At 41.0% G+C, this 20,889-nt stretch overlaps 1 protein-coding gene across 3 annotated transcripts in view; it reads left to right on the top strand.

Moving 5' to 3' along the window:
- Positions 1-20,889, top strand: part of LOC126263647 (pro-resilin-like) — a 209,052-nt gene that overhangs the window by 103,197 nt on the left and 84,966 nt on the right. The window lies entirely within an intron of this gene.

The raw sequence follows: 20,889 nt of genomic DNA, 5'->3' as shown, positions 1-20,889 counted from the left end.
TTGTATCTCCACATCCCGTACACTTCGATTCTCTTCTTTTACGAAGTTCATTCAGTCCACGAATTACTTCTATCCAATCCTTGGCTTCACCTGCACATTATTTAAAAAATTTTCGTAAAATTAAAACCCATGTCTGGAACTATTTAACTAGCACTGAATCTTTCTTTTATTTCCGTGACTACTTTATCTACGTACAGATTGGACAGCTGGTGTGAAAGAGTGCACCGCTGTCTTACATCTCTTTGAATTCACGCACTTTGTTCTAGGTCTGCCGCTTTTAGCTTTCTTCTTGGTTTTTGTACGTGTTGTATATTAACCGTCTTTCTTTGTACCTCATAGCTACTTATCTCATAATGTAGAATACCTTGCACTAATCTACGTTGTCGACTGCTTTTTCTACGTCAAAAAATCCTACGAAATTCTCGTCACCAGTGTTACTACCATTATAAGCTTAAATGTCGGAAGTGCCTTCATCGCACCGTTATGTTCCCCAAAGCCAAACGGATCCTAACAGTTCCTCTATTTTCTTTCCCATTCTTCTGTATACTATTCTTTTCGGAAAACTGGATACATTGTGACTTGCTACCTTCTGGATTGCGAGGATGACGCTGGAGTGTCATCAGTCTCATAGACTCTACACGCCAACATCGATAGCCGTTGCTCACCACATACCCTAAAGATTTTAACAATTTCGAAGGAATATTATCTACCTTTTATGACTTATTTTCAAAGGTCAGCAAAACTGTAACGTTGGATAGCCTTTTCTTCCAAATCGACACCCGTTTTTGCTTATATCAAGTCAGAAATCAGCTCGTTACCCTCGTAGAAGCACTTACACGCTTTCTCCTCTTCGTTTAATGAACAGATTCCTATGTTACTATTTGTCTCCGAGACAGTAAATCATAGCATTATCTCCTTACTAATTTTTAGCATCACCCAACACCAAGCGTCCACTACATTTGCCTAGCGCAAGTGGAGTCCTCCTCAAAGAATTATTGGTCCATGTGTCTGATGTAAACTTCAAATGGTCTTCCTTTTTACGTGATATGTACAAGGTTTCAGGAAGATACTTCATAAAACGTCAAATTAGAGCTGATGGATATTCGAAACGAAATAGTTAGCTAGGACGAGAGAAGCGGAAATTATGAGTTTGCAAGTCAGGAGGCATCAAAGGCCGTAGGCAGCTTTTGGAAACAGACAGGCCCGTAGGGGCGCGGCAGAGCAGCGTTTCGGCGTTGCTGACAAGGTCGCTCAGGGCGCTGACGTAACGGCAGGGACTCCGACACTCCCCTCTATCTGGAGCAGCTGGTCCGAGGCCCTGGAGAGGGCTGGCTCGTCCACGGCCGCTGCGTATAAATACCGGGCGCCGAACTGTCGAGGCCATTCGCAGTGCCGCCTCTGTCTCCTGAGCAACATGAAGGTAAGACAGCCGCGGAGAGAGTCCGTCGCACAGGCACTCATTTACTTTTTATTTTTTGTGTCACACGTCTCGTTCTGTAGGGCAAAATCTCCTCGAATATGGAAGGTGTTGGGTTGGTTGGGTTGTTCGGGCGAGATGACCAGACAGCGAGGTCATCGGTCTATCGGATTAGGGAAGGACGGGGAAGGAAGTCAGCCGTGCCCTTTCAAAGGAACCACCCCGACATTTGCCTGCAGCGATTTAGGGAAATTACGCGGGATTGAACCGTCGTCCTCCCGAATGCGAGTCCAGTGTACTAGCCACTGTGCCACCTTGCTCGGTGGAAAGTGTCGGTACACGAAATTACAACAGAACAGTAATAACAGTATAAACCCTAAAATGACGACAAGCTAAACGCAGTGAACTATGTAACACGGGAGTCAGCTTAATTTTTCAAGGAAATCGTCTACAGAATAGAAGGAGTGATCCATGAGGAAACTCTTCAGTTTAGACTTGAAAGCGAATCAATTACTGATAAGATTTTTGAATTCTTTTGGTAGCTTATTGAAAATATATACAGCAGAATACTGTACGCCTTCCTGTGCAGGAGGTGTGTTCCAAATGCATTCTGGATATCTGCCTACTATTTAACAAGAAACAACATATTAAGAGGTCAGAGTCAGAATACACAGACTAATGCACAGAAGTCGACAAGAGATTTGAGAGCTAATAACACTTATTGCCCGAATCACCCGCTTCTGAGCCAAAATTACACTTTCAGAATCGGAAGAGTTACCCCAAAATATAATACCACACGTGATAAGCGAATGAAAATAAGCAAAGAAGACTATTTTTCGTATCGAACTATCACTTACTTCACATACTGTTCTAATAGTAAAAGCGGCAGCATTAACACTTTGAACAGGATCCTGAACATGAGTTCTCCACGACAGTTTTCTATCTACCTGAACGCCTAGAAACTGGAACTGTTAAGTATCACTAATCATTTGCCCGTTATGTGTAATCAGAACGTTACGTTTTGTTAAATTTTATGTTAGAAATTGTAAAAACTGAGTCTTACTGTGATTTCGCGTTAATTTATTTTCTGCAAGCCATACATAACCTTTTGTCTTGAACTGCACTATCTGGAACAGTGCCAACGCTGCACCCAGTATCCTTTACCACCAAGCTACTGTCATCAGCAAACAGACATATCATCTCTAATTCTAGAAGGCATACCATTTATATAAATAAGTAACAGGAGTGGCCCCAGGCCTGATCCCTGGGGCATCCGCCATGTAACCGTACCCCACTCGGACCCCACGTCATAACTATTCGCAGTAAGGTGGAGAATGACCTTTTTCTGTCTGTTCTTAAATTAAGAGGTGAGCCAATTGTAAGGTACTCCCCATATTCCATAATTCTCAAACTTCTGGAACAATGTTTTGTGATAAACACAATCAAACGCGTTAGTTAGATAAAAAAAGATGCCTACCTTTTGAAATCTTTTGTACGTTCATCCTGTACCTTATAGAGAAAAGAGAATACAGAATTTTCATGAGATGTATTCGCAGTTGCGAAAGTGGACTACCATCAGCTGCAGAAAGAACGACGACAATGAAAACTTGTACCTGACTGGGAATCGAACCCCGACTTCTCGTGTATTGCGATGGGTCGCCTTATGATTTGGCTATCCGGGCAGTGCTCACAGCCACAACCAAATTCTCAAATGTCGTAAACCATCTGTCTACAGCCTGCACTTGTACATCCATTAGTAGTTAGATTTCTTATGAAATTTTATTCTGTTGTCATCAAAATTTGTCTTTTACTATCATGCGAAATTAGCTGCAAGTTGCATTAAGTTATATCATAACAAAAATGAGTTTTGTCATTGCTCTATAATGTAATTTTAAAGTTAACTACCGTTTCGTTAAGCCTTTCTTCTACAATGATTTAATTAAGATCATTATGGGGCAAGGTAGGTTTTTCTATATTGATTGATACTTTGAGATGTGTAGAACTTATTCTCTGTACACCATATTTTATGATTTATTTAAGTACTGATCACAATAGACGGAGTATTAAAGGCATTTTTAAGGTGCCTTGTAAAGAAAGGGAAAAGACATCTCATGATCTCTTTTATTACAGATGTGTTATCATATAGCACTCTTCCAATTTCTGTTGACATTTCTCGTTTATTTTTTCATGTTAGTCTCAAGCAGCTCATATACAACAGCAATATCTTTTTCGTTGCAATACTGTAAAATATCAGAGTAGCAACAAAAATAAATACAAGACTTTATATCGGTTAGAAATGAAAACTATGCACTAATGATTGCTATTGTATTACGGAAACAAACACTTCCTGAATTTGGTAGGCAAAGATTTAAGTGATAGCCATTGGTTGAATTTTCTTTCATTCGTGTGTCATTCTCTTTGGAGACAGCATTCTAACGCTGTTCAAAAGGTGTATCGGTATAAAATATTAGTGTTGCTAAGCTGTATGGCATGTATTAATTTCTAACTGCAAAGTCCTTACAAATGAGGAATTCTTTTCTTATGGTTCTCAGACACCACAACTGTCACAAATGAATAATGCAGGAAGTACGCCAGTAATAGCTGTGAGCTGTTCAGTAGAAACTGTTCTCTTGTAGTATCCTATAGTAGAACTCGACAGCTAAGCTCTGTTGAGTAACCATCAACAGTATGATGTTATTTCACTATATACTGGCCCACTTAATGGTAAAATAGTGATTATTATATATGAGTATATACCATGTAAATCACAATTATATACAGAGCCTCCCTTTAACAGCACGTATTTTCTACATATCAGTGCTTAGTGACATTCGTACTTGGATACAATTCTACAATATTAGGTGCAATAGACGGTTGCAATGACATATGATATACTGACGAGTTCTGTGTTTTCGAAGGTGTACGTCGTCCTGTCAGCGCTTGCTCTGTGCGTCGCCTCGGAGCCGCCAGTCGACCGGTCGTACGTGCCTCCCAGCTCTGAGTATGGACCTCCCTCGGCCTCCTCTCTCAGCTCTCAGTACGGCGCCCCAGCAGCCAACGGCCTCAGCTCTGAGTACGGAGCTCCAGCAGCAAATGGCCTCAGCATGCAGTATGGAGCTCCAGCAGCCAATGGCCTCAGCATGCAGTACGGAGCTCCAGCAGCCAATGGCCTCAGCATGCAGCCAACAGCCTCAGCTCTCAGTACGGAGCTCCATCAGCCAATGGCCTCAGCTCACAGTACACTGCGCCTTCACTAACGGCCGCTGCTTTTGGTCGCTCAGGCGCTTCCAGCCAGGCTCCAGCAGCTCGCGTCTCCTCCAGCTTTGGAAGCGCCTCCGCCAGGAGGTTTGCATCTGGCAGAAGGATGGGCGGTGGTCTCTCCACTCGCTATGGCGCTCCTTCGGCGGCTGGTCGTGCCGCTGGCTTTGGAGGACTCGGCCTGTCCACACACTACGGCGCCACGTCAAAGTCTGGTGAGGCGCTCTCCACTCAGTACGGTGCACCCTCTGGTAATGCTGCTGGCCTCTCTCCAGTGTATGGAGTGCCCGGATATGGCTACGGTCGCGCTGGAGCCCAGGAGGATCCACTTGCCGTAAGATTCAGCGTCTGCTTTCCTAAAACGTTATGTACTAAACAAGATGAGTGCTACAGTGACCTGATATGTCTACATAGCTAAAATGACAATAAGTAACTAGTAGTGTAATCCATAGCGTCTACATTTTTATTATCATCTGATTACAGAATTACCTTTGTGAAGTTTCTGTGGTCCTGTGCTATTTTTTTCCCCAGGCAGGGGTCTGTATTATGTAACAATGCTTTACACAAATGTAGAAACAAAAAAAGGTAAGGTTGTTGCCTGAAAATTTGTTGGCAATATTTCAGTATGAGAGAGTTAACGTTGCTGTCATTCACATTGCCAAATATATCCACACTCGTCTTCATCGAAGTTAAAATATTTTTATTAAATGTAATATCTGGAAACATTCACTTTCGAATGAAATTAATTATTTAAGACTGGAACCTACTGTGGTCGATTCAGCACTCACATTCATAATTTAAAGAGAAATTCTCGGCACATACCAATTCTTTAAATGAATAATTTTCAATATGTAGAACTTTGTTTACAGTTTTTCCACAAAGTTTTATCTATACAAGAAAGAAAAATTTTTGGGTAAAGTGCCCAGTAAGGTACAACTTTACATAACTGTAAATCGTATGGGAAGAATGATATGCACAGAGTTGTAAAAACTCTTAGTGCTGTACATATTAGGACTAAATTTTTGCTATGGAAGTGGATATGGTATAAATCCATTTGCTACAATTACTACCGTAATCCATTTACTCTGCCATTGAGGGAAAATTTAAGTTACATTACTGTCAACCGTTGTAAATGCTGCAGATCTAACGAGTACTCAAAATTTACTGAAAGGCCGTTTGAATACGTTAGTAACTGTGACACCCATGTTAGAATCCCGTACGTATTTACACATGAAATAATTCAATCAATTAAAATAAATATACCTGTTAATTAGCTGTTAAAGTGGAAAAGCACCAAAGAAAAACTATTTTTTCCCACCAGGAGCCAGCCAACTACGAGTTCAGCTACTCGGTGCAGGACGGCGAGACGCTGAGTGACTTTGGACAAGAGGAGTCCAGGCAGGGGGAGAGCGCCCAGGGCCAGTACCGCGTGCTACTGCCCGACGGCCGCAAGCAGATCGTCTCCTACCAGGCGGACGAGGGCGGCTACAGGCCCACCGTAGAGTACGAGGACACCGGACTCACCGCCTACTCCGCCGGCGGATACGGCTACGGCAGGGGGCGCGCCGGAGCTGGAGCTGGAGCTGGAAACGGTGGATACCACTACTGACCGATAGACGTCTTATTCTGAACACGCAGGAAACAATATATCCATCGGAAATAGAACTTACAAATGTAGTGGCATTAATTTATGCATAGATGTAACTATTTATAAAGAACATATGTTATGATTCTAGTGTTGGAATAAAAGCCTAGTCTCTCTCTTTATTAGACGACAATCATATTTTATTTTGTATGTGTTGCTGAATAAAGAAAGACATCAAATTATATATATCGTTATCAGTTATTTTATTCATGGTTCCAGTGTTATACCTACTTTACATTGACACACTTGGTCGATTGAAAAGGAAAGAATATTTTGTAACACATAGGTTGATAATAACAATGTTACTAACACTTGTGTAATGTTCCTTCAATATTTTCTTTTGCTTTAGTAAACATTCACCTTTCTAGAGAAATGTGAGGTTTACACTATCCTGAATTCAAAACAGTAATACGGTGCAGAATGTTCAAGCTATAAAAGCTCTAAATTTATGAATGACATATTTAATCTTCCTTTATACGTTACCATTTGTTTGTTCATATTTATTGGAGGAATTCGGAACATACAATCTGAAATATTCAGCAGTTTTATCCAAGTACTAAGAGTAAAAATCTTCTGTCTAAAGTCACCCATGAACGTAACTAGACGTCAGCCATATCATTATTGCCAGACTGACTATTGACAATCTCTTGTTTATTACCAGTACAGAACGCTTCATAACATCAACTGCTCAAGATCTTATTTGCTTTTCATGATACTCTAATTGCGTGGAATTACTTCAAAATTATTCTTTAGGCTGTTGATTGTAAATGATTTCTTTTCATAATTAATAACCAGTTCTTAATACCTTTGATTACTCTATAAGATGAAAAGCTTCTAATTGTTTTGGCATACTTCTCTCATTTTCTGTTTGTAATACTCCTTTTCTTAAAACTATTGCTTTCCTTAGGCGTTTATTTCTCATCCCTTACATCAACAGACTGTAGGTGGGATTTAGTTGATTAATAAATCAGGTTTAACTTTTTATTTGAACAACAAAACTTTATTTCTCTATTACAGTTGTACATTGACATTTTACTATGGCTGATATCTGACAAGCACATTAAATATCAATAACATAAATAAAAACAAACTATTAAGGGGCACCGCCACTTAAACGCTAACGCTTAACATGTTAGGCAACAGAGTCACTTTAGGCACTGGACCAATATATGACGCCAACTAAAGCAGTAGCTCGTTGTTTCTATTGAAAGTGCATGGACCAGCTGTAATTGCGGATTCAAATGGTTCAGTCATTTCCTGTTAAATACCAGTGCAGACCAATCAATCAACAACTGCCGTTACCATATAATGTTCTGCCCAATTGTATGTAGTGTCTGTGAAAAAATGACTTAACCAAGCAATGGTGCTACATTTTCACACATTGGCCAAAAATCCACAACAATATCATAATATATCCAAAAGCTTTGACTCAGCTAACTTCGAATTTTATTATTCCGAACAGTCGGATTTCCTATCCGAACCAAATATCACCAAAGAAATGAATTTAAACTCTTCCAACACTCAAAACGCCAACATCAGTTGCAGTTAATTCACTTTTGGTTAATTAAAACGTATTAAATTACACTGAAATCAACCTTTAATAATCTCAGGTCTCCATATTCAAACTTCCGGTAAATATCCACGTAAATAACATCTCTCACAGGGAACCCTTAATACAGCCATATACTGATAGGCTGAAACTATAACTCTTTACTGCTCAGTAAGCCAGATGTCTTACACGACTTGGCGAGAGAACAATACTCGTTTCAACAGATCTTTGGCGCGCTATCACAATTCTTGCTGGTAACTCCCGATTCCCCACTACTAATTCCGAAAGATTGACTGTAAAGACGAAAGTAAACTGCCCACCTCCCAAGCTAAAACTGTACTGATCATAAGTCTGATGTTAGCTTCATTCGGAACCATTTTCCAAGCAACATACGTTACATTTACTTAGTTGATGGATTGCCTCTCCATACACTATAAAAATAGCAGCATTGTTGGATAGATTTTATGCTTTATGCTTTAGTTTTCGATAGTCTTCTACTTCCAGTTTCATACTGCGTTGTAAATGAGTCAATGTACCATAAATTCCTTTTCTGTTATGAGCAACTGAAGCCTATCACAAAAAACTAACTGTGGAGTAATACACTCCAAATTAATTTAACTGGTAACAGTCTGTTACTGCCCCAGCAGCCGCCGACGCTACAATAAAAGCTACTAACAATAAACGAAACACTTTCCGAAACTGGGAGATTAAACCAAATGAAACTTCCATCACCTGATGTCAGGTATTCAAAATTTACCCAGAACAAAATTCTACACTATCTTCACTGCTCTGTTGAGTAGATAATGAAAGATGCCAAACAATTCATAATGAACTTCATAGGAGACTTCAGTACAGGTCGAGTAAATCAGAGAATTTTCTCTGTTCCCAGCACTAAGAAATATGCGTTATTGTGTACAACTAAGACAGGCATGGACCATAAAAGTAGCAGGAAACGAACTCCCTGCCACAATCATATACGAGGTGTGATTGGAAAGTTATAAGAATGGATCCGCTACTGCTTACTGGTTTGACGGGCAGGTACACGGAGGGTTAGGAGTGAGTCATCGTCTTGTCCTTGAACGCCCTCTGACAGGAAACTGCCTTTCCTTTATTCAGTTTGTTATGGCAGCTGGTTGAGTGCGGGTCCGTTCGGGCTTGTTGCCGGATTCTGCGTGAAAATTGACATAAAATCGGAGCAAAGAGTTTATGTGAAATTTTGTTTTAAAACTGGGAAATCAGCTTCTGAGACTTACGAACTAGTAAAAACAGCTTTTGGAGATAATTATATGAGCCAGTCAAATGCTTTTGTCTGGTTCAACAGATTTAAAAATGGTCGCAAATCATTTGAAGATGAACCATGGTCTGGCCGTCCTTCCATCTCAAAAACGAATGAAAATGCTGTAAAAGTTCGCGACATAGTGCGCTCTGATCGTAGGCTTTCAATTAGGGAGATGGCCAATGAACTTAATTTAAGTTTCTATGCAGTTCAGTCAATTTTAACTGAAGCTCTGAACATGTGTCAAGTGTCCGCAAAATTAATTCCAAAAGTGTTGTCAAGTGACCATAGACAATAACGACTTGAATTGTGCCAAGATCTGATTAATCGGGCTAAAAATGGCCCAGATTTGTTAAAAAAGGGTAATTACAGGTGACGAATCGTGGGTGTATGGATATGACCCTGAAACCAAAGTGCAGTCTTCACAGTGGAAGACTCCAGGTTCACCATGACCGAAACGAGCATGGCAAAGTCCGTCGAAGATGAAGACAATATTGGTGATCTTTTTTTTCGATTCTACCGGTATTGTGCATCATGAATTTACAAGTGGAGGACAGACAATTATCCAGGAATACTATAAATGTGTCTTTGAGCGTTTGCATAAAAAGGTCCAGAAGAAAAGGACTGCATTGTGCAAAGACAGGAGTTGGGTGCTAGACCATAACAATGGTGTAGCACCTGTTGAAGCACGTCAGCTAATAATAAATATAATACACATATTGAGTTTCAAAGGCGGCAGTCAGTGTGTAAGTAGGCTGTTTAGGTTTTTTTATTGGTAACGCCACCTCTGTATGAAAATCACTGGCTGTGCTGTGTGCAGTCTGTGGCTGCTTTGCATTGTTGTAATACTCGCCATTGTAGTGTTAGGCAGCTGGCTGTGAACAGCGCGTAGCGTTGCTCAGTTGGAGGTGAGCCGCCAGCAGTGGTGGATGTGGGGAGAGAGATAGCGGGGTTTTGTAATTTGTCATGAACTGCTATATATATTATGACTATCAAGGTAAATACATTGATTGTTCTCTATTAATATCTTTCATTTGCTAACTATCCCTATCAGTAGTTAGTGCCTTCCATAGTTTGAATCTTTTATTTAGCTGGCAGTAGTGGCGCTTGCTGTATTGCAGTAGCTTGAGTAGCGAAGATTTTTGTGAGGTAAGTGATTTGTGAAAGGTATAGTTTAATGTTAGTCAGGGCCCATTCTTGTGTAGGGATTATTGAAAGTCAGATTGCGTTGCGCTAAAAAAAATACTGTGTGTCAGTTTAAGCACAGTCGTGTATAAATTGTTCAAAAGGGGACGTTTCATCTCAAAATTCGGTGCACATTGCCAATTTCTTTCATAACTTCCGAAATGCCCTGTGTTATTATTTTGTGGCTGTTCCGTATTTCTATGTCCCTCTTCCTGTATTGGGGCGCGAGTGTCCTCTGAAATACGTAATTCTTGTATTGCCTGTGTCAGCTGATCTTGTACTTCCCGGATTTCTCTTTGGTGTTGCGTATTTATTTGATTCTGATTTTGTTTGAATTTCCTAATTTGTTCATACTCTTCTGTGTCAGTGAAGGCTACGGGTCTTGTGTCATTCAGATCATCATCTACCTTTGTAGATAAGTTAGTGACCTGATCCGAAAGTTCGGCTACTTTCTCCGATAGTGAACACATTTCCTCAGTGTGTGTTTCTGAACCAAGTTTCAGAGTATCTACTGTGTCCTTTAAGTTTTCCTGAGTTTTTGCAAGTTGCGTAACCGAATCGGTAGATGCAACTGAGTTAAATTTAGCTTGCAAGGTCTCATGATTTTCATGAACAATAGTTTTCAATTCTTTTATGGCTGCTTCGTGATTCTGTAATGCATTTTCATGACGCGAAAAAATAGGTTGGAAATGCTCACAAATTTGTGTTTTTACGTCATTACAGACTTTTTGACATTTCGATTCGATGTTATGTAACTCAGTAGTTAAATCTTCACGTGTTTGTTCAAGCGTGGTGTGAAGATTTTGTTCCATTGCGTCTAACTGTTGCTGTGTTTGTCTCTGGTGTTGTTCCATTGTGTCTAACTTTTGAAGTTTTTGCTGTGTTTGTCTCTGATTTTGTTCCATTGTGTCTAACTTTTGAAGCTTTTGCTGTGTTTGTCTCTGATTTTGTTCCATTGTGTCTAACTTTTGAAGATTTTGTTCCATTGTGTCTAACTTTTGAAGATTTTGTCCCATTTGTTTCTGATTTTGTTCAAGCGTTGTGTCTAACTTTTGTAGCCTTTGTCCCATTTGTTGCATTAATTGTAATAACAATGCACTGGTGTCTGAAACATGTTCCTCAGTGTTTTTCGGCAGTGAATTTGCACCGGCAACATTCACATTTTGACCAGTGGAAAATGTGTCTTGACTCATTTGAGAAAACGGTGAGGACCCAAAACCTGAATCTACAATAATTGCAAAATTGTGTCCTGTCATTCCCGATTCCTGAGGCGAGCTGTTGCCGACCGATCGATCGATAATGCTTCCCTCTGCACTAATTGTTTCACTGTCCACGCCATTGTTTGACGCCCGCTCCATTTCCCTATGCACAGTTACCAAGTTACTACTTTGAATGTCTGTTAATTCATTACACAGTGGTGCTGGCAAGCTACGCTCGTCGTCACTATTATTTCTCAGTTTACTTTGGAGCCTAGTGTTACGTTTTTCACACGCCATTATTGTCACAATATTTCACACGATAACACAGAAAAGCACAATTTGAAGAGCAAAAATAAGAGAACACATTAACATAGCACTGAAAATAATATGTAGTTAATTGCAGCTGCGAAATACTTTGTGCAAATCTACATGCATGCCACAACTGTTTTACTGTACAACAATGATAGACTGCAACTACGAAGGAGATTTTCTCTACAATTACGCGCTAGCAATAAACAAAAGCTACACTAATTACACAAACTACAAGAAAAAATCAGAAGATTCCAGTGAGGTATCCACGGCTAAGGGTCGACATATGAAACGTCCCCTTTTGAACAATTTATACACGACTGTGCTTAAACTGACACACAGTATTTTTTTTAGCGCAACGCAATCTGACTTTCAATAATCCCTACACAAGAATGGGCCCTGACTAACATTAAACTATACCTTTCACAAATCACTTACCTCACAAAAATCTTCGCTACTCAAGCTACTGCAATACAGCAAGCGCCACTACTGCCAGCTAAATAAAAGATTCAAACTATGGAAGGCACTAACTACTGATAGGGATAGTTAGCAAATGAAAGATATTAATAGAGAACAATCAATGTATTTACCTTGATAGTCATAATATATATAGCAGTTCATGACAAATTACAAAACTCCGCCATCTCTCTCCCCACATCCACCACTGCTGGCGGCTCACCTCCAACTGAGCAACGCTACGCGCTGTTCACAGCCAGCTGCCTAACACTACAATGGCGAGTATTACAACAATGCAAAGCAGCCACAGACTGCACACAGCACAGCCAGTGATTTTCATACAGAGGTGGCGTTACCAATAAAAAAACCTAAACAGCCTACTTAGAAGTGCACCTTTAATGGGAGTTGGTTATTTTATCAAGTTCTCTGCCGGGTTTTTTCATATTTTTACCATTGCTGAGAACTGAACTAATTGACTTTTATCTTCATTTTTATTACGTATGATATTCAGTGCCCCATGTACGTTTAAACCTTTCCAAAACATTGATGATTGCCAGATTTTGTGAATGTTGGCGTAATTGCAAACGTATGCACTTTGGTGAATTCAAATGGTCTTTCACCGTGGGAGACTGCCGCTAAGTTCAATCACTGCTGAATTTTGAACAGGCACAAGCTGAGATTAATAAGAAAACGGGGAAGAATGCAACATGCTTCAGTGGGCCACAGACCGTCAATGGACTATCTGGACTACCAAGAGTAATGGTGATAACATCATAGGTTGCGCTGGAACAAAAAGAGCGAAAGAGCGAGGAATGAGGAGGAAAAGAGCTTGAGAAACTATCAGTGTGTCTGTGTCAGTACAGAGAAAAAAAAAAGTACACAGAGGAACAGACACATAACTGCTTTGATTAACCGTTAAAATCATAGCGAATTCCATCAACCTAATACATTATTTTGAAGATATAATCTAGAGGAATCAACACCCCAATATGCCATGTGCTCCATCAGAACTCATCCGTCTTCTACGGAGGTAGTAATCGCCGAGCAGTGTACTAATGGTGCACATGATTTCCATCCTTTACTGCAGGGAATGGGGTTTTGATAGCAGTAATGAGACAGGAGCAGCTGTCACACCACAAGTTCATGCTGCATATCCTGAACATCATTGAGAAGACCGAAGGGTATGGAAACCACGTCACTGACCACAAAGAAACTGGAACGGATTGCAACTTAATAACCATAGAAATCCCTCGTAGTACTAACAACTGGAGTCGAGAGTTCCGTATGGGAACGTAGACAGTTGCTATGCGACAATAGATATCGTGTTCTGTTTAGTGCAGACCCAAGGAATAAATATCCGAGTATGAACAAAGCTAGAAGTAGAAACTGTCTAGCATATAAGAGGTTGGGTAACACTGCACATTAGTGAGGAACTACCTTGCAACCTGTATATTGGTTTCGAAGAACTGAGAGAGAGAGAGAGAGAGAGAGAGAGAGAGAGAGAGAGAGAGAGAAGGGGAGGTTGGGGGGAGGGGGAGGAGAGAGACAGAGAGAGATCCTCAGAGAGGAGGATGCACCCCAGAGATCCTGACCATCCCGCACTTAAGCTAAGGGTGTGATGGAGAAGTCTACTGTACCCTTGACACCGGTAGTCTGGTGTCGACTATGAGCGATTATGTCTATGAAGAATGTTTAAGAGAGAGGGTGTAGTCATAGTTCCCCACACTGAAAACCAAGATTAAGGGAGAACTTAAATGGAAAAACAGTAGAGGTGAAGAGGCAAGTGAGAATAGATTTCATGAGCTAGTCTCATGAAATGTGGGAGAACTATTTCTGATTGTACTGTCCTTCACAGTGGACGTGGTTCTTGGTGGTGATTTCATTAACTGTCAAAGGTTGCCTGGCGTTAAAACCGATAATGACACTTTCAGCTGGCACTAAGAATACTGGCTTGAAAACGACGTGATGGAGAAAGATTTCTCGATTGGGTCCGTAGATGTTTTACACACCAAGCAGAGCACGCAGAAACAGATTTGAATCAGGTGATGAATGAGAAGCTAGGACATCTCGAACTGGTTAGACAGAACGGCTCTGCGAAAATTTTTGAACCCCATATTGTGAGTGCACGCTGATTCCTTAATTACTTAGTGTCGTGCATACAAATGGCAAATGTGGAGTTCCTTTATCCTCAACTGCACTAATAAACCTGTCCTTCCCATGTGCATTTGTCATCATTCTTGTTATTTTCTCTTCTCCTTCACACAAAAAATGGCTCTGAGCACTATGGGACTTAACTTCTCAGGTCATCAGTCCCCTAGAACTTAGACCTACTTAAACCTAACTAACCTAAGGACATCACACACATCCATGCCCGAGGCAGGATTCGAACCTGCGACAGTAGCGGTCGCGCGGTTCCAGACTGTAGCGCCTATAACCGCTCGGCCACTCCGGCTGGCTCCTTCACACAACCCCTGCTTGTGTAGACAGGTTTTGCTACAATTCCAACAAATTATTTTAGATGAGGTGCTTCCCAATGGCGCAAGTTAATGCTTCCTTAATGTCATTACCTATTAATGTCTCACTCTTTCTGTCTCCAAATTAAATCTGTACTCTCTGCAACACTTCCTCTCACAGCCTTGCTAACCCTGAAAGAATTCACAAATTCCATAGTGTGGATTTCTTGGGCTATCACGTCTACTTGTGACAACGTTCTGGGGGCACAACAAAATATCGCTCTCTGTCAATTCTCAGGGGTTACCAAACCCAGAATAAGACTTTCCACCTGCTCTTCGGTCTAAGATCATCACGTTTCTTTTAACTTACTCTAAATAATTTATTAATAATTATTGAGTCCCCTAGCCTTCTTGATAATAGATTAATTGCTGTAGAGGTGTGGGAAGAATTATTCTGCAAACTCTAGGCAGCAATTATTTCCAACTGCTATTTTCCTAAATGGACCAAAGTACCTTATCACATAAATTATCCTTCACATTAACTGCAGATAATCTTGAGACATGTAAATCACTCAATTCTATGGCCCGAGCTCTATCTGAAGATACAAAAATTCAATTATATAGTAAGCTGAATTCAAAGATAAATGAGAATATCTATTCAAAATATCCTGTAATGTGTTCTGCAACTCTGAAAACAGAATACCAATGATCGTTTGCACAGTCTCAGTATCACAACATTTCGACTTCATTATCAAAATCATTCAGTTCTAATTCTTGCCAAGAACGATTCCTTAACAGTCTTACAATTAGTTTATAAACATTGCTCCTGATCCTTGTTCACACCCACTAGGTCCCTCGCTCTAAGAACGCTGTGGTTAAAAACAGGCCTCAGTCTTTGAAGCTGACAGGAAATGTAACTTCAAAGAAGACACAAGCTTGTGCAGAGGCCTGACGTACCTCACTGCTCGGTGATTTGTTGAATAACCGGTAAATGACAGTTTTGGCGCGCACGTTCAGCCAACTCCCAGACAATACCCTTTTCTGTACCTTGCTTCTCTGTAATTTGATCATTAGCTTGCGCCTTCTCAAGAAAGGTGGATCATTTACATTGCCAGGTATTCTGAAAGATATCTAACCAATATCAAAAAACTGAAAATTACCCTAGTTATGTAATATTCACATTAACTCAATCAATCGAGTCCATCCTACGCCATTTGGTATATGCATTTGGACCTTTTGCGTAAAAGAATGAAATCGAGTTGAGAGGTGGCATGCCACTCTCACATTTTAACAATATTGTTAGTCAGTTTACGTTCATATTTTAGGTCACTATTACATTTGGTATGTGTGGTTTATGACTGTTTTTACACGAGGAAATTGTGGGAAGAATGTTCTTTTAACGGCATGTGTAACCTATAGAGAACTTGTACCCATGGGGCCATAGTGAAGGAGACAGAGAACAGGGAGAGAGATGAATTGGGGCCATAAACACTGAGTGCAGCGACCTGGCTGTGTGAATGATTCTGGGAAGCAGAGGTATGTGGATCGTACCTGCAGAATGACTTTTGGCCAAAGCCCTCCCCTCCTTCCACTCAGGGTCGGAGAGAAGGGTGCTGGTTCACAAAATATTTTACCCGGTTCAGACGACAGACTGTTGTGAAGGCTGCCAGTTGGTGGAAAGTAGATGGAGAAAGCCACTTAAGTCATAAAACCCTGTGCATTCTCATGTTAGAAGCTAGGACGATACAGACAGAGTGACTGGTTTTTGTGTTTAGTGGAGGCATGACTGAAGCCCCGCTTGATGCCAGGAAGTCATCAGTTTCTTTTAACGAACGGCAAAAGCATATTCACAGACAAAACTCTCTGGGAAACTTAACTGCCTTCTTTCAGTAACTGGAAGTGGTCGGCTCAGACATATTAGATCTCTGCATTAATGAGGGACTGTAGTCCCATCTAGGTATATGTTATTTGCCAAAACACAGCCATGCTTACTGTGAGAAAGACGTCTCCTTGGTCTAAAACCTTATTTTTCAGACAATAGAGATTTGGAGTCGCTGATTGGCTCCTCTCAGGATATGCAAAATGGAGGCTTCACCCACCAGCGTGGGAACCCTAGTGCTATGTCTTGACTGGCTACCAGGCCAACAGAAGAGGATACTTCTATTTATTTGTACAATGTAGAGGCAGTTTCGTTTTTGCTAATTCACCTCCCATAGTGAGGCTTGATGGAAAGCGGTTGTGATTCTTTGCCTTTTTCGTCTTCTGATCCTACCCTTGTGGAGAACTTCAGGTTTTTCCCTAGTGGAGAATAGACAGTTAAACTGCATGTCATCTCGGGTACGTCGTGTGTCAAGAGGGTGAACTTATTCGTCCTGAGTCGGCCGTCTGACGTTTGACAGTTCCAGAACGCTCCGTCGTAGCTGTGAGTCAAATTGGTTTGGCCAGACCAGCGAACAGGTGCACCTCACACTGGAATGTAACGGGATTTCAGGGTTCTCATCGGGAAGTTCCCCGCGTTCTGATAATCAGAACGCCTGACCGCGTAGTTTGCAAATTTTGGCTTTTTTAGTTAAGATGCCAATATTTTTGGTTCATTTATGACTTCCTGAACGCCTCAGAAGACTACAGCTGCCACGGCGCAGCGCGCCTCGCCCACTGCGAACCGTTTTCTACTACCGCCTGAATCAAGGTGATACGATAAAATACTGCTGCTCCGGCGTAGCGTTGTTAAATGATATTTACAGCTCTCTGTTCTCAGGTGAACCATAATTTGGTCATAGTTGGTTCCATTTGAGCAGAGTTGGGTCTCATAGTGAATGCATGTAAACAGTGTCAGATTGCGTTGTAAAAGGGTTTCATTCAGGGGAGATTTTGTATAGCATCCACATCAAAGTTTGCTTTGCCAATCAAACATCATTCCTTTTCTGATTTGTCTTTGTTATCTTTGTGTGACATTTATTTGCTAGATGTAGTTACAAAAGGATTAATAAAATCTATCATTATTTTGTAATCTTAAATACGCCACTGTTCTCATTCATACTCCCTCAATTATTTACTGTTTTTACTTTATTGTGATAGTGCATGAGTACATCAGCAATAAGGTTCTGTCTTATTAAATTAATTAATTTGATTATTAATTTGACTTCTGAGGTAGGCAACAAAAGTGCCATGAGTAAATTCACTAACTCATAAATAAAAATTAAGGGTGTAGCTCACGATTTGAAGGCTTTTAAGATGATTCTTCTCGAAAAATTAACAAAATTTAGCATCATTTAGACATATATTTATGATTAAGGCAAACGAGGGGTTGATGAGTGACTGAGGTTGGTTTACCATTGCACTATTTACATTTATTAATATCATGAACATATAGCATCCCAGAGATAGAAATTTGACTTGATCAGAACTGGCTATAGCTACTGTAGTCAAAAGAAGAATGCTTCAAAGACAAAATATTAACAACATCTACAATTAATTAAGTCACAATTGAGATTAGATAATATTTAAATGAATTTAGCACCATAATTGAAACAACAAAACAAGAAAATCACCTGGTGCAAGGGAACCTAAATATATTGCCTAAAAATCGAATATTTACCGTAAATACTACAGCAGTTAAGAACTGTAGCTTCCTTCTGAAATAATGTTGGATGTTTACCGTACTGCTATAGACATTTACCTTGACACTCAAACTTCATCCGTACATACAAGACAAAAGAAATATCACAGGAACCAAACCTGCAAACAGTTCAGCATTAGGAACAGGAAATAACGATGCCTTCTTCTATCAGTAACATACGCAACTAACGTGCACACGTGGTTCAGCACCATTAATTATAACATTTAAAAACATCTAGCTAGCCGGCCTTCCAACATATAGAATACAATCAGTTCAAGATCTGCACCCTACACAGAAAATATAAACCACTGTGGACAGCCACCTGACATCATTGGCTATCAACAAAGTCTGACGATGCCCTATTTGTGGGTATTTGTTACATAATGCTGATTTTAGCAAACAACAGATATCAGCATGCATTCAGTTTGTATTCCTGCTTGGCACAGCAAGCTATATACACATCATTGAGATAGTACAATTCTGTGCTCCTGGCATGCAAGGAACGTCGGCACAGTATAACCAATATCCAAAAGTAACAGGCCACAGCGCCTTAAGCCCGCTCGGGTCAGCACCATAATTGCCGTGTATGCAGGGATCACGCACACACAAGCTCGCTCTAGAAAATCAAATGTTCAAATGTGTGTGAAATCATATGGGACTTTACTGCTAAGGTCATCACTCCCTAAGCTTACACACTACTTATCCCAAATTATCCTAAGGAGAAACACACACACCCATGCCCGATGGAGGACTCGAACCTCCGCCGGGACCAGCCGCACAGTCCATCACTGCAGCACCTTAGACAGCACAGCTACCTGTAAGTCCGCGCGGCTCGCTCTAGACTTGGGGCCAAACTGCTACCTGCGCCTGACCAGCACCGTGGAAACACGTGGCTCCGCTCACAGTCCCACCCACGCTCAGCTCTCTGCCCGGCAGAAAACCTACCACTCCCTCCGTCAGACAGTCACACCACGCCAGCGGCAAACCATAGGAAGTAGAGACAGTCTAGCAATCCTAGACAAAACAGTGCGACACATGGCACAGAGTTAATAGAATTAATAAGCTTTATTTATTTATAACACAAACCGTATCAGCTGTGAAAACTATTTACCATCCAAAACCTTGCCTGCATTTATTTCGCTGGTGACGCCAGTACAACAATGTATTGGTTGATGCTACAAAAGAGTGGATGTTCCCTGGCCACTTAAACGCAGTCACACAACCTTCAAAAACGACCATACATCTAAGACCCATAACTTGTCAGGTACCAGCGAAAGAGCAGATATAGCGTAAGTACGTCGCTCATGGTTGGTCGGAGTGGCCGAGCGGTTCTAGGTACTACAGTCCGGAAACGCGCGACCGATAGTGTCGCAGGTTCGGATCCTGCCTCGGGCATGGATGTGTGTGATGTCCTTATGTTAGTTAGGTTTAAGTAGTTCTAAGTTCTAGGGGACTAATGACCTCAGAAGTTAAGTCCCATAGTGCTCAGTGTCATTTGAACCAACCATGGTTGGTCTTTCAAGGATAAACAGTATCAATGTGATAAACTTACAACACGTATGTCGCAATGACCATTGCCTGAGGATGATGTCGATGATAAAACAGTGTTATAAATAAAATGTTAAATACCAGAGAATAAAACTGTTGTCAGGAGACATGGCAGTCATTGCAGAAAATAGTTATTACTTTAATTAATAAAATATATAATTTTTAAACTGTATTTCTGTCTCTGTTAGTACTGATGAGAATCAAGATGTCACTTAATGTTATAGTTTTACTATTTACGGGTAGTTACTTGTAATCTACGAAAAATGCATGGTAATCTTTATGATGTGGAACGCGTCGACAGAACAAACATAGAACACTTACCCCGAACTGTCGTATGTCATGCGACAGTGATACACACCTGTACAGATGCCGGTAGTATCGCGTACATAATGTATAAAAGGGAAGAGAATTGGCGGAGCTGTCATTTGTACTCAGGTGATTGATATGAAAAGGTTTCCGATGTGATTATAACCTCACGACGGGAATTAATAGACTTTGAACGTAGAATGGTTGCTGGAGCAAACCGCTTGGGACTTTCCATCTCGGAAATCGTTGGGGAAGTCGATATTGCGAGAACGACAGTGTCAAAACTGTGCCGAGGTAACCAGATTTAGAGCATTACCTCTCACCGTGATCAGTACATTGGCCGGCAGCCTTCGGTTAACGACCGAGAGCAGGAGGGCTTGAGTAGTCAGTGCTAACGGACAGGCAGCACTGCGTGAAATGACTGCAGAAATAAATGTGGGACGTACGACGAACGTGCCCGTTAGGACCGCGCGGGAAAATATGGCGTTATGGGCTGTGGTACCTGGTGATCGACGCGAATGCCTTTGCTAAAAGCACGACTTCGCCTGCACAGCCTCTCCTGAGTTCGTGGTCATATCGGTTGAACCCTACATCGCTGGAAAACCCTGGACTGGCCGGATGAGCCCCGATTTCGGCTGATGAGAGCTGATGGCAGGGTTTGAGTGCGGC

Source organism: Schistocerca nitens, chromosome 6 (assembly GCF_023898315.1).
Source record: "Schistocerca nitens isolate TAMUIC-IGC-003100 chromosome 6, iqSchNite1.1, whole genome shotgun sequence".
Taxonomy (NCBI): Eukaryota; Metazoa; Arthropoda; class Insecta; order Orthoptera; family Acrididae; genus Schistocerca; species Schistocerca nitens.
This window is presented reverse-complemented; position numbering and strand designations above follow the sequence as displayed.